The 13,237-nt window shown below is 48.1% G+C and overlaps 1 non-coding gene and 1 pseudogene across 1 annotated transcript; one reads left to right on the top strand and one right to left on the bottom strand.

The window, feature by feature from the left end:
• Nucleotides 1-9,244: 9,244 nt before the first annotated feature.
• LOC121865286 lies at nucleotides 9,245-9,407 on the top strand. Its single transcript, XR_006088734.1, has one exon. It is a non-coding gene; the product is annotated as a U1 spliceosomal RNA (small nuclear RNA).
• Nucleotides 9,408-10,054: 647 nt separating this feature from the next.
• Nucleotides 10,055-10,227, bottom strand: LOC121865287 (annotated as a pseudogene).
• Between the last annotated feature and the right edge of the window lie 3,010 nt (nucleotides 10,228-13,237).

The raw sequence follows: 13,237 nt of genomic DNA, 5'->3' as shown, positions 1-13,237 counted from the left end.
TACACAATTCATAAGGGATTACATAAGAAATATAAGGTACAACGGCGTATTTTTACAGCTTAACAAGGTCTCTGTTAATAAATAGTACTTGATTTATGCTTAAGGTCAGCAAAGAATATTTTTTCTACGCTACTTTTATATGATTTATATTTTGACAATTACGTGTGAATGAAAGATTTTCAAACTCTCTAATTGATGCCTAGTAACTCATAATATTGAAAGAAGTTGGGTTTTTTTTAATAGTCTGTATCACACTCAACAGTCACTCACTGTCACAGCAATGAAAGAAATCTATCATGATCTTGTTTACCAACACCTGATACACTGTCACACAGTATGGGGGAGGGGCCTCTAGCTCTTCAAAAACATAATCTCTGGTTACTGCACAAAAGAGAGTTGTACGGACAATGACCTACTTGAAAAAAAAACAGATCACACAAATAAAAAATTAGCTATATTGAAAATTTTTAAATTCGAAGATGTTAACACCTACTGCTGTGCCCCTTTGTTTACAAATCTATCAATCACTTTTCATTCGCCTCTACCGCCGTGGACTTCCCCGAGTGTTGATGTTGTCGTCCACACCTTCCCTGGTCGTAAATCCACCCAACTGCGGTATATGCTCAAACTTAACTGCCTTGAGCAGATTAATGATGTCGCCTCCTCTCTTAAGACCTCCCACCCTCCTATCCTCGTCTACTGTGATGGGTCTGTTACCACGCTGGGCAGCGCTGGGGCAGCTGTGTGGATTCCTGAGCGCTAGGCCTGCAGGAAAATCAGGGTCCACGACTGGGCCTCCTCCACTGATGCTGAAAGCATAGCCATCCTCGCGGGCATTCATGAGGTGGCGACCTACTGTATGCTCGCACTGAACGCTGGAACCTCCTTATAATCAGTGACAGCACTTCGGCGCTAGCGAGGCTCAAATTAGCCTCCCCCTCCTCCCCTGCCGCCCAACACACCCTAGCCGCCGTCGCCGGGCTAGAACAAACTGATGACATCCGTGTCAAGTTTATTTAGATCCCGTCACTTATAGGAATAACTGCCTGTGACACTGTAGGTCGGCTTGCCAAAGAAGCTACACAAGAAGAAGATATTGAAGCCGCTCTCGCCCTCTCCTTGAGTCATCTCAAATCTCGCATACACGCCACACAACGAGAGGCATTCGATGAAAATTGGACACACCTGAAGCAACGGGGTAGCGTCACACTATGCCACTATGACGCTGTAACCGGTGACGACAACCGCCACTACAAAGAGTATCAATCCCTGACTCGATCTCAACAGATTATGTACATGAGACTGCACCTAGGGTACAGGTACCTATGGGAGTACATTGGCAACCCTGAGCCTGGCCGCACTGTTTGTAAACTTTGTGGCCAACCCGACTCTCACACCCTCTCTCACTACATCCTCACGTGCCCTATGACCACCTCCTACAGGTCCCTAGCTGTTACCAACACCTCTTCCCTCCCTGACCAGATATCCCTCCTACTAGTGACAGGCCTGGCACTTGACATTATTAGGGACCTGCCACGCTTTGCCATAAACAGATGAAATGTACCGGGAACTTTCCCCCCACGCACTCATCATTCTCTCACTTTATGTAACTTGACAAAACCTATGACCCTTCAGGCTTTTACCCCCTTAATGCACGAGTCATAAAGGCAAGTATGAACTTTGCATACTTCCCAGATGGGCGCTGTAAATGCTTCTGCGCTTCACCTTGCACAGGATGTAAGGGGGTGCCCAATAAACTATCCCCCTCGGGGGCAAATCTGAATCTATCAATCACTTGCTTGACAATAATTATTTCCAGTTCCGGTATAATCAGAGATACAACTTAAGGCACCCAGAGCTACTCCTCCATAAAATATCACGGTGTGAAGGTGTGGAACAACTTACCCCCACACATCCGAGCAAAGCCTACGCTCCCTTCCTTTAAATCATCTCTTAAAAAAAATCTATTGTCTAAGTATTAATATTTCTTGTAACACCTACTATATTTACAGTACCTGCTTTTATTGTACCATCAAAACCGTTTTATCGGAAATTATCATGAAAATAGATAAGTAATTACCATTGCAATAAACATAATTGCCAACGAGACATAATCATGTTCTGTCCTCTTGTTCAACCTTATTACTGTACAACCCAATTGTAGTTGGGTAGGAGACGCTAATTTTCAGCAAATCAGCTCAGCTGGGGCGCCTGTGGGTAGAGCTGTACCGCTCTTGCCTCGCAAGCCAGTTGTCACGGGTTCGATTCCCGGGTCGGTGGAAATTTGTTCCGACACACTTGCCAGCTTCCCTTGGTCCTTGTTCACCTGGCAGCAAAGTAGGTACCTGCTATAAATCGAAAGTTGCGAATTCGTATTCAGGGAAAGTTGTTTGAGCTTCCAATAACTTGCTTTGACATAAACCACTGACTCTTCAGGCTTCTACGCCCTTGACTCTTCAGGCTTCTACGTCCTTAACTCATGAGACATATTCCTCCTACACGGTCTTCCACCTTCTTGAGCCAATGGCTCTCTTCTCTCCATCCCATCATCATCATCAACCATGAACTTAGCATGCCTCCCTGTTGGGCGCTGTAAACGCTTCTGCGCTTCACCTTAAACAAGGATGTAAGGGGGTGTCCAATAAAAAAAAAAAAAACAGCTCAGCTGCGCCTTTCGCGTCACACTTAGAGGTCACGGTGATTGCCTAAGATGTAGGCACATAGGCAGGCTCTTTTTGGTGTAATATGCCTCTATAATGGCTTTTTGGCAGGAATATTGTCTAAACTAGATTCTCATAGATTTTCTCTAAAACATGACAATTTACATGGCACTGTTACAGAAGCATTTTTTTCCTATGTTTTTTTGTTTTTTTTTACGTTATCAAACTTGACTTGAAGCCTGTAGATAAGGATGAAGGGCTAATATTTGTTGCTGGGTTTTTGTTGGAAGTACTTTGGAAGTATTGGGGCGGGGGGGGGGAATAGGTGGACGTAAATGAGGGGAAAGTTTGAAGGAAATTAGGAGAGTAAAAGTATCCGGGATCAACTAGACATGCTGTATTTTAAAATTCTTTATTGATCTTTTATACTAATAATTTAAGTTGTAGCTCGCTAGCTTTTGACTTTTCTTCTCGTTCATGTTTTGATATAACAATTTCAATTTCAATTTCAATTGTTTATTCCTTGATAGAGGAAGCGGGATCCTAGTGCTGTCACTAGGTACCCCTGTACAATGACACCAGAATCATCTGGCAAGTGTGAAAAGTATATACAGTATAAATATTATAAAGGGGCTTACTAAAGCCTAAGGAAGGAAGGATGTTCCTTTAACACATAATTAATATTATTTACAAAATATCTGGCCAGTATTGGGAGGATCATCGTGTCTCCGTCAGGGGGTCGTGGAGTGGTGGTCCAGCAGGCGTCACGGAAGCGTTGTGTGTGGGGACATCTTAGGAGGTAGTGAATAAGGGTGCGGCTGTCGGGTCTTTTGCATAACGCACAAGAGCGTTGCTCAGGGGATGTGGGGATACCAATCTCCCAAGCAAAGTCATACCCAATGATGATACGGGCAGCAATCACGTCCCCCTTCCGCGACCCTTTCCCGTAGACGTATGAGAAGTCAGGAAGTTTACGGAGGACATCGTACCATGTGGGCGGGGAGTCCAGGGGGATGGCTGCTTCCCGAGCTTCTCTCTGTTTGCGGCGGATTTGGGTCCTAATCTGTAAGAGTGTTCGAGGAACAACGTAGTCAGGTGTGGCCTTGTTGCAGCCAGTCTTGGCAAGGTCATCTGCTGCCTCATTCCCCAAGATACCGACATGACTAGGTATCCATAGGAATGTCACAGGACGGCCTTCATCCTGAAGTGTGGATGTTAACCCTCGTATTCGGAGGATGAGGTCCTTATTTTCCCCAGATCCAAATGCGATCCCGTCGAGAGCAGACCTGGAATCGCAGCAGACAAGCAAGGGGCAGAAACCATCTGCTTCTTCCTCAGCGAGAAGGGCAGCAAGGAGGGCTATTAGTTCAGCCTGAGTGGAGGATGCCCCGTCAGAAACTCTGAGAGACAGTTTGATAGGCTCAGGGGCATGAGGACGGGAGATGTAGACACCAGCCCCGGCCCTACCTGTAGCGGGGTCAACAGAACCATCAGTGTAGAGGACGACCCTACCTGGGGACCAGTGAGCGATCCTGGAGAGGTGGTATTTGCAGAGAATAACAGGGTTCACCTGGGATTTCGGGAGCGGTCCACCGAGGGCAATCACTTCAGGTTGAAAATCCAGCCAGGGAGAAGGAGACGAACCAACAGCAGGGGTGACAACAATATCAGGCAGGAGGTCATGTTCCTGAAGGGCTCGGATGAGTGACCCTCGCCACTGTCTTCTAGATGGAGGTCGGTCTCGAACAGCAGTAGTCAAGTTGGTTTGGACATAGTTGCCCCTAGGATCCCGTAGAATGGAGACGGCAGTTTTTAGGTAAAACTCCTGGACACGATCCTGTAAGGGGGAAAGACCAAGTTCGTTATATAGAGAAGTAGAGCGTGTCCACTGAGGAGCCCCAAGGATGATACGAGCAGCTTTCCTCTGGATAACTTCGAGACGGTTGACAGCAGTCCGACTAATGTTGACGAGGGCAGGGGCGGCGTAGTCGACACAGGAACGGACAAAAGACTTGTACATGGTGAGAAGTACAGGGATGCTGGCACCAAGGGAACCCCTGCACATGGTAGAGAGGGGAGCGAGACGCCGAAAACATATGTCTCGAAGATAGCGGACTTCAGGGATCTGACAACGTGTGCGAGTTACATACACACCCAGGTATTTTGTCTCATTAACCCAGTCCAAGGGCGTTCCTGATAAGAAAAGGGGTGGAGGTACAACACGACCGTGCCACATGGCTTTTGTTTTCGCAGTTGAAAGAAGGAAACCAAGTGAATCACACTCTCTGGAGACCAGATCAAGGGCTTCCTGCATGCTGAGGTAGTCAGGGGCTTGGAGGAGGACATCGTCGGCATATCCTGAGTGGACAACTTCTGTCGGCCACGGGAGTGATGCAATGGAGTGCATGAGAGTGTTAAACAAGGTGGGACTCAGGACTCCACCTTGAGGGGTGCCGAGGTTCATTTCTTGAACAGGAGACATAGAGCCTTCAACGCGAACCCGGGCCTGACGTCCAGTGAGGTAAGAGGCGATCCATTGTAGAAGTCTCCCTTTAACACCTAACCGTGCAAGTTCAGCTAAAATGAGGGCAGGCTGAGCCGTATCAAAGGCTCCCTTGATATCAAGGAAGACGGAGACGCGGGCAGTCTGATTGCAATAAAAGGAAGCAATGGAGTGTGCTGTGCTGCGATGTTGAATGAAACCATTGAGGGAGTTGTGGAAGCCGCCTATGGTGTGAAGAAGGCGACGATGGAGTATCCTCTCCATCATCTTGCAAACACAGGAGGTAAGACTAATGGGTCGATATTTCCCAGGATCTCCCGGCTTAGGGATGGGGATAATAGTGGCATTTTTCCAGTTGGACGGGAGAACCCCATGTTCATAAGACATATTGTAGAGAGCAAGCAAGGGCCGTTAGGAATATTAGTACAGGCGTTGAGGACGGAGTAGGTTATCTGATCATCCCCAGGAGAGGTGTCTTTTCTAGAGCGACGAGCACTGTCAAGCTCGAACTGTGTGATGGGATGATCAGTGGGGGCAGGGGAGGTAAGAGCAGCACGAACAACAGGCTCAGACGCATCGATGCGGGCCTGCACTGCCTCCTGCATTGGATCTGGAAGTGCCTCAGGGGAGGAAGCTTGTGCCCAGTCCTCCATTAAAGAGCAGGCAAGGGAGGCGGGGTCAGGGTGGGGAGGAGGCCTCCGTCGAGTACCCCGTATAGCATTAATCCGATTCCATACATAAGAGGGTGACGACTGGAACGATAGAGATCCCGTGAAGGATAGCCAGTCCGCCTCACGTATCCGACGGCGCTCCTGAGTTGCAAAGGAGCACCAATTTTTGAAGTCTTCCCAGTCCTCTGGAGACCGAGACCTCCGTATGGCAGAGTGGAGATCACGGGTTACCTGCCGGAGATGTCTCATGGCAGGGATACGATACCAGTAGTTGGTGGCACTTCTGGGGTGACGGGGAGGGCGTGGAGGGGTAGCGCGATTGACAGAGTCATACACGGCATCAACAAAATCAGCGCTGTAAGAGTCAAGGGACTGAGGGACAACATAGGAATCCGCCCAGGTAGAAAGGTATTGGGTAAAGGAAGGAACAGCATCTTGTGTGAGACGAAGGCGAGGGGATCGATAAGGAGTTGATGTCGGGGCAGAGAAGGAGAGCCTGAGATGGGTAGTAACGGCAAGATGGTCACTATACAGAGCAGGCTCGGTGCAGACGGTAGGATGAAAGGAAGTATGACCGTTCAATAGTAAGCCAACATCAAGGAAACTATGGGGGAGGCGAGTAGGATCGTCAGGACAAAGAAAGCGAACATCATCATCCCCATTAAGAAACTGTGAGAGATGTGATCCGTTAAGGGTACATGGCGTGGGATGATCCGGAGTAAGAGTGGGATGGCGGGCATTAAAGTCGCCAAGAACAATAGTGGGAACCCCATCATGGAGGTCGTGAAGAACCTGGGGGTCCAGAGAATCACTCTTGAAATGAACATTGACTACACGAAGGGTCCGGTCACCAAAGTAAGGGAGACAGAAAGTAATTCAGACGGGGGTCCATGTGAGTCAGGTGAAGGGAGACGAACAGATGGAATGGTGTTACGCACAAGGGTGAGGAGGCCACGAGCCTGCCCACGGTACCGAGGCAGGGTGTAAACAGAATAGCCAGAGAGGCGGAGTGGAGTAACATCGTCTGTGATGGTTTCCTGAAGTAGAGCAACATCTACTTGATGGGAGAGCACAAACTGGGCGAGGTCTGTCCGGCGAGGTCTAAGTCCCTGGATGTTCCATTGTAAGAAGAGGAGGGAACGGCCTCCGGTGTGAGATGAGTCGGAGGGGCTAGACAGGGCTCCAGAGGAGGTACCAAATTCTGTTGAGAGAAATGGAGAGGGAGGAGTGGGAGAGCGAGGGATGGATCCTCCATCTCGGGAGATGGAAGGAGGCGGGTCATCAGGGCTTGCAAAGCGCGCCCCTGTTGGGTCAGGGTGTCCAGAATGAGTTGTTGTTGCTTCTGCAATGTCGCAATTGTTTTCACAAACAAGTCGAGTTGGGCTGAGAGAAGGTTGATTTGCTTGGAGTGGCGATCCAGACGGAGAGTGATTGTTTCCATAGAACCAACTTGGTGTACCTGTGCATGAGCTGGAGGTGGCGGCGAGGATTGCCGAGGGCCCGACTGGGCTTGTGGCGGTGGTAGCGACGGAGAGGGACGGTGAGGGTTCAGTTGAGTAAGAGGTGGTGGTGCTGGTGAGAGACAGCGGGGGTCCGGGTGGGCAGGAGATGGTGGTGACTGTGTGGCAGGGCCGGCAACGACCTTGTTCCAAGAACGGTAGGGAGAGGGAGGGAGGGGAGAAAGGATGGGTGGTAGGGGTGATAGGGGGGTGGTAGAGGAGAGGAGATCAATGGGAAATCCTTGGTGGATGGAAGAGGCGGTGGTGGATAGGATTGAGGTTTGGTTGACAGGGGCTTCGTCAGAGACGAGGGCGGTGGTACAAGGTAAGTTTTCCCCGGGCGAGTGCCAGGACGCTGTGGGCAATTGGCATTCCAGGCGTGGTGACTGCCATGGCAATTGACGCACCGTGGAATAACTGGGATTTTGTTCTGAATTTTCGATTTGCATTCCACTGTTTCGTGAGGACCTGCACAGAAACCGCAGGCGACCATCCTCGTGCACTCCCAGGTGCGGTGTTTCCACGATTGGCAACGACCACAGATTTTCGGGGTTCCGATAAATCGGTCGAGAGGACAGTTGTGAATTGGTCCTACATTCACCTTCGGGGGGAGGGGCCCACCCACCAGCCGATGAGTTCGTTGGATGGACGTTTGGAGACCGGGTTGATGCGGCGTTCCATGTCCAGTAGTTGTGGGAGAAGAGGGCGAAGATCGTCGATAGGGATCTCCCAGGGTACGTGGCGAACCATTACCTTGGTACGACGAGTTTCTGGGGTGATGATGGTGAACTTCAGCATCACCTCCCCCTGGGGAGCAGGAAAGCCCACCTGAGTGAGCAGGCGTACCGTCTCGTCCATTTGTGTGGTGACTATCACGGCTGTGGGACCTCGGCGGAGGCGAAGTGTTGAGTCCTGAAGTGGAGAGCAGTGACGGAAGAACCAGGTCGTCCGTGTGCTCAGAGGCAAGTCCCGAGGGAAGGCGAGACGACGAAGGCGCGACGGGGCAGGGAGACAAAGGGAATCCCCTATGTCCATCGTCGGCGGAGGGTCGGTCATTGAGCCACATGTAGGCTCACTTGGGGACCCTGATGACAGGAGTCCACCCTCTACAGCCCCAGAAGGGGTGCAAGGGGGAGCCGTGGCCCCTGCTGGAGACCCTGACTTCTGAGGTTTCTGCTTCTTCTTTGACGTGTCTTCAAGAAGAAAGTCGTCAGCATCACTGTCACCTACTGCCGCCGTTTCCAACGAACGGGAGCGTTTAACGGCGGGCATAGGGCACGTTGGCAACACTGCAGTCAGGTGGAGTGGTAATGACGTCACACTATCACACTGCGCATGCGCAAACTTGAAAACTTTGCTCAGAGGGATCGGGTGGTAGGACCAGATGTTTTATCCCCAAAAAATGACAAAGTCCAAAAGTAACAAAAAAATATATGCCACTGTGCTGATATCTGGGTCTTACTCTAGTTGTCTGCACAGGCTGGGATTGGTAGACGCTCTGAATTCGTCAGAAATACGAATTTTAAGGAGCAGTCTCTTACAGCCTTTGTTGACACTACGCACGCATGCGCGTTCCTTGTTCTATGAGATACTATTAATTACTTTATTTTGGATCTAATTTGAAATCATCTTGATTTAGACACAAGAAAAACGCGAAAATAAATATCAATAGTTAACATTTTCTAGCCCATTATGTTTGTAAATGAATAAAGTTTATAAAGCCAAACTTGTTTATTTCTATCACATGCTCTTATTTTTAATTTGGAAATTTTTATTTTAGCATACTACGAATTATAGAAAGAGTAATCATTTTATTTGTTTGTAAAATGAGGTAAATAACATAAAAAAGAAGGTTCAGCGCAATGATGGTCAGTCAAGTCAGGTTAGGGTTCAGGATGATCATGTTCGTGCATACTTACCTGGCACAGGAGATACCGTGATCACGAAGGCGGTTTTCCCAGGGCGAGGCTCACCATTGCACTCCGGTGATGCTGACCCTTGCGATTAACCCAAATGTGGTTAACTCGGGTGTGCAATTTTTGTTAGCGGGGGACTGCGTTCGCGCTATCCCCCTTATACATATCATAAGGGACTCTAAACGGCGTATTTGCACCGCTTAACAAGGTCTCTGTTAATAAATAGTACTTGATTTATGCTTAAGCGTCAGCGAAGAATTTTTTCTACGCTACTTTTACATGATTTGTATTTTGACAATTTTGTGTGAATGAAAAGATTTTCAAACTCTCCAATTGATGCCTAGTAACTCATAATACTGAAAGAAGTTTTTAATAGTCTGTTAGGAAAACGTGTTAATCTAAAATTTTTCCAGTATAATATCGAGACATTTTTTTGAGATTAAAAACTTTGATTGAGACAGAAAAAAGGAGTGTTATGTCCTCATAGAGAACTTCAAAATATTAACTGTACTCATGTTGTGAAATGAGCCTGAACTTATCCTAATGTTATATCCAACGTTATCCTTGCCAGGTCCTAACACACCTCTTATCCATGTTTGTCACATCATACTCATGCATGTGTAACTCCGCATATTGTAACCTACCAAGGACCGAATAAACGGACAATTACATCCTGCCTTTTTGCAACCCAGAAAGAAGTCGCACCTGTGTCTGACCGTGACATATATACAGCGATTATAAGACATTATATACCCATGGCCATCTTTAAATAAAATGTAATATATTTGCTTTAATTTCTCCCCATGGGGAGTGGACCGATCCCGGAGATACTGCAATACCGGGCCGATCCGCGGCAAAGGTGGAGCAAGCCCCTAGCACTTCGCCATGATCCAAAAATCAGTTTAATATCGAAGATCCCACATGGGGATCGTATCAGATATTAAGCTGATAAGAACAGATTTTATTTAAAAGAATGATACATTGTTTTTTCTTTACAATAGTTTGGGTATTCCAGTAATTTGTGACAATTGGCTGACTATCTATTACATTTTATACATAGTGTTCCTATTCCACTAACTAGAACCTATTCTTTCTTCTATCTTGACTTTGGGTTTATTTCACCCTACATACTGTCTAGCCCCTGAGGTATGTTCTATATAAATCATTCTCGACCAGCGAATGGCATCACTTACACACAGTTTCCTGAAGAGGCGCAGGTATCCCTTTGATGCCAGTCTCTTCATCAGCTTCTCGTTCTCCGGGTCGTATGCTCCCAGGGGTCCCACTATGAATGCAGCCACCCTCACCTGCTGGTATTGTCTTCTCATCTCTGCTGCCAGTTCTGCATACTTTTCTTCTTTCCTCAGTCTTGCTTCTTTAAAGGCCTCTTGTCCATTCTCGAATGGGCAGGTGACGTCGATCAGGATCACTTCTCGGTTCTTTTCAATCACCAGGTCTGGACGTCCATTGTCTGCTGCTCCTGGTACTCGTTCATTTGCCGACATGACCTTCCAATGTCGACCTTCTGCGGCTTTTCGTACTCTATCCACCAGGGCATTATGTCGCTTTTGCATGGCTCGAGAGTGTATCATGCAGTGGTTTACTACATGTGGGAGCGTTTCTTCTTTATTGCACCGACGACATCTCCGATCCCTATTCTGGCCTCGCTTCGCTCCATTGACGGGGAGTAGGTTCAGTCTTGCTCGGTGTATGAAACGCCAGTCTGCGAAGGTTGTATACGCTCCATTTCGAACAAATGCTGATGATGCTCTCTCTTGTGCTACGAGCTTCATCACTTTCCCTTGGTCAGGCTTATTCTGCAGAACTTCATCTCTCATCTGTCGTCGCTGGCTCCGGATGTTTTTGGCTACCTTCCTTCTATCTTTTTCTTCAATGATGGAGTCCGTGCATTTTATCTTGATGTTGTCTCCTCCCTCTGCTATCCAGGAAACCCCCATTCGGCCTGAGGCACACCTGGCTCTAGACCAGATGGTTTGGTGGTCTCCTCCTCGCGTTTGCATCTCTCCCTGTGTTAAGTACATGCATGCGTCGGTCATGCTTGGCTCCTGTCGTGTTGTCATTGTTGCCACTCGCCGGCATTCTTCTCTGGCTATTTCCCTGACGTCAGAATCCGGTGACGTGAGTAATTTATATGCGGTATCCACCAGGAAAATGTCAGAGTCTTCTGCCGCGAGTGGGACACCACACGCTCCAGCTTTACTGCTTCCGTACAAGTACTCATTCGACGCTCTTGACGGTAGATGTAGCGTGTGTTTAAGCATTGTCTTCATTTCGTTGTCCAGGTGTGCCCAGTCTGTTTTCCTCAGTTGCCAAGTTCTCATTGCATGCACTCCTGCCGGGAACATGAATGTCTTGACTGCATCTATTCTCTGCCACGGTGCTAGCTTGCTTGTCAGTATTTTGGTCCCGAGTTGCATTAGTTCCTCTACTGTTTGGATGTTTGGCAGAAGATGGAACCCAACTGGTCGTCCCAAGAAGAGCGTTGCTTCGCCATCGCTCTTCCATTGAATGGGCGTTTCTCCAACGTAGAACTGTGTCTGGCGCATTCCTCGAGGTCTTCGTCCAGACAGGTGCAATGATGAGCTTTTGCTAGGATTTAGGTCCAGTCCCATCATACTGCATTGTTCTGTTGCTATGTAGAGGAGTTGCTGTAGATTATCTTGCTGTTTTGTAATGATGGTTATATCGTCTGCATATGCTAAGCATGGGTGCTTGTGCTGTTGGTCCAGTATCATTCCTTCGGCCGCGATTTTCCGCAACAGTGGTTCGACCGCTATATTGAACAGGAGACCACTTATTGGGCACCCCTGTTGCACACCGCATTGCACTGGTATCTCTTCTGTTTCTCCTTCCTTTGTTAGTATTCTTGTCGTCTTGCCACTGATGATGTCTCCTGCTACTGTTTCAAAATCCCGTCCCACCCCTATACGGTTGAGCGCTCTTTTAATGAGGTCCAGTGACACTGAGCCAAATGCATTGGTCAAGTCGAGTGCTGCTATGCAGGTATCGCCATTGTTCCGTCGTGCATCGTCCATGTGATGTTGAAGTATGTAGTTGTGTTCTATCACCCCATCACTTGGCATGAATCCTTTCTGTGCGGCGCACAGTACCTCGTTGTCAACGAGCCACCTTCTGAGTCGTGCTGTGAGGCATCCCGTGTACACCTTGTATATTGTGCGGCTCAGTGTTATAGGCCTCCAATTTGAAACGACTTCTGGGTTACCACCTTTTTGGGGACAAGTATTGTTCTGTATCGTTTCCAGGAGACTGGTATTCTCTTGGCTCTGAGACACACGTTGAATATGGCTGCCATAACTCGGCAGCTTGGGTCAGCCTTTCTCCAGTTCTCATATGATATTCTGTCTTCACCTATTGACGAATTCTCTGCTGCTGCTAGTTTTGTAAATACTTCCTTCTCTGTGAAGGGCTGCATTTCCATCTCTGGTCTGTCGTGTGGCGGTTCGGGAATGTGCTCCACGGTATTTAGGTCACAATCCTTTTCAACCATCATGTGTTGGAAGTGTTCCTCTATTCTCTCCTTGCTTATTTCACATCTTGCGCCGTTCCCTTCGGCAATTAGCCGTATTGCTCGGCGACGGTTGTATTTGTACAGCCTCTGGATCTGTTTGCAATCATTGGCATCGGTGATTTTCCTGGTCGTGTTCTGTCCTTGAGAGATGTTTATCCTGTTTGCCTCTTGTATTGCTACCTCGATCTCAATCAGTACTTCTTCAAATCTTGCCCAGTCCGGGTTCCGCTGGATCTCATACACTGTGCCCAGAAACGGCTCCAGTATCCATGTCTCCTCAGCTTCATCTCGCTCTTCATTTGGTTCAGGAGTTATGCCAATCTGCTCCTGTATGTTGCCTTCACCACTTAGTGTTTGAGTTGCTTCACTTTGCGATAGTGGTGTAGGGGATTCACTGAGATTACTTTGGCTTCCTTCATTTGTTTCTTGACTTTGCAT

This window comes from Homarus americanus, unplaced genomic scaffold (genome assembly GCF_018991925.1).
Source record: "Homarus americanus isolate GMGI-L3 unplaced genomic scaffold, GMGI_Hamer_2.0 scaffold45298, whole genome shotgun sequence".
NCBI lineage: Eukaryota > Metazoa > Arthropoda > Malacostraca > Decapoda > Nephropidae > Homarus > Homarus americanus.
Note: the sequence above shows the minus strand (reverse complement) of the source record. Positions and strands in the feature narration are given on the sequence as shown.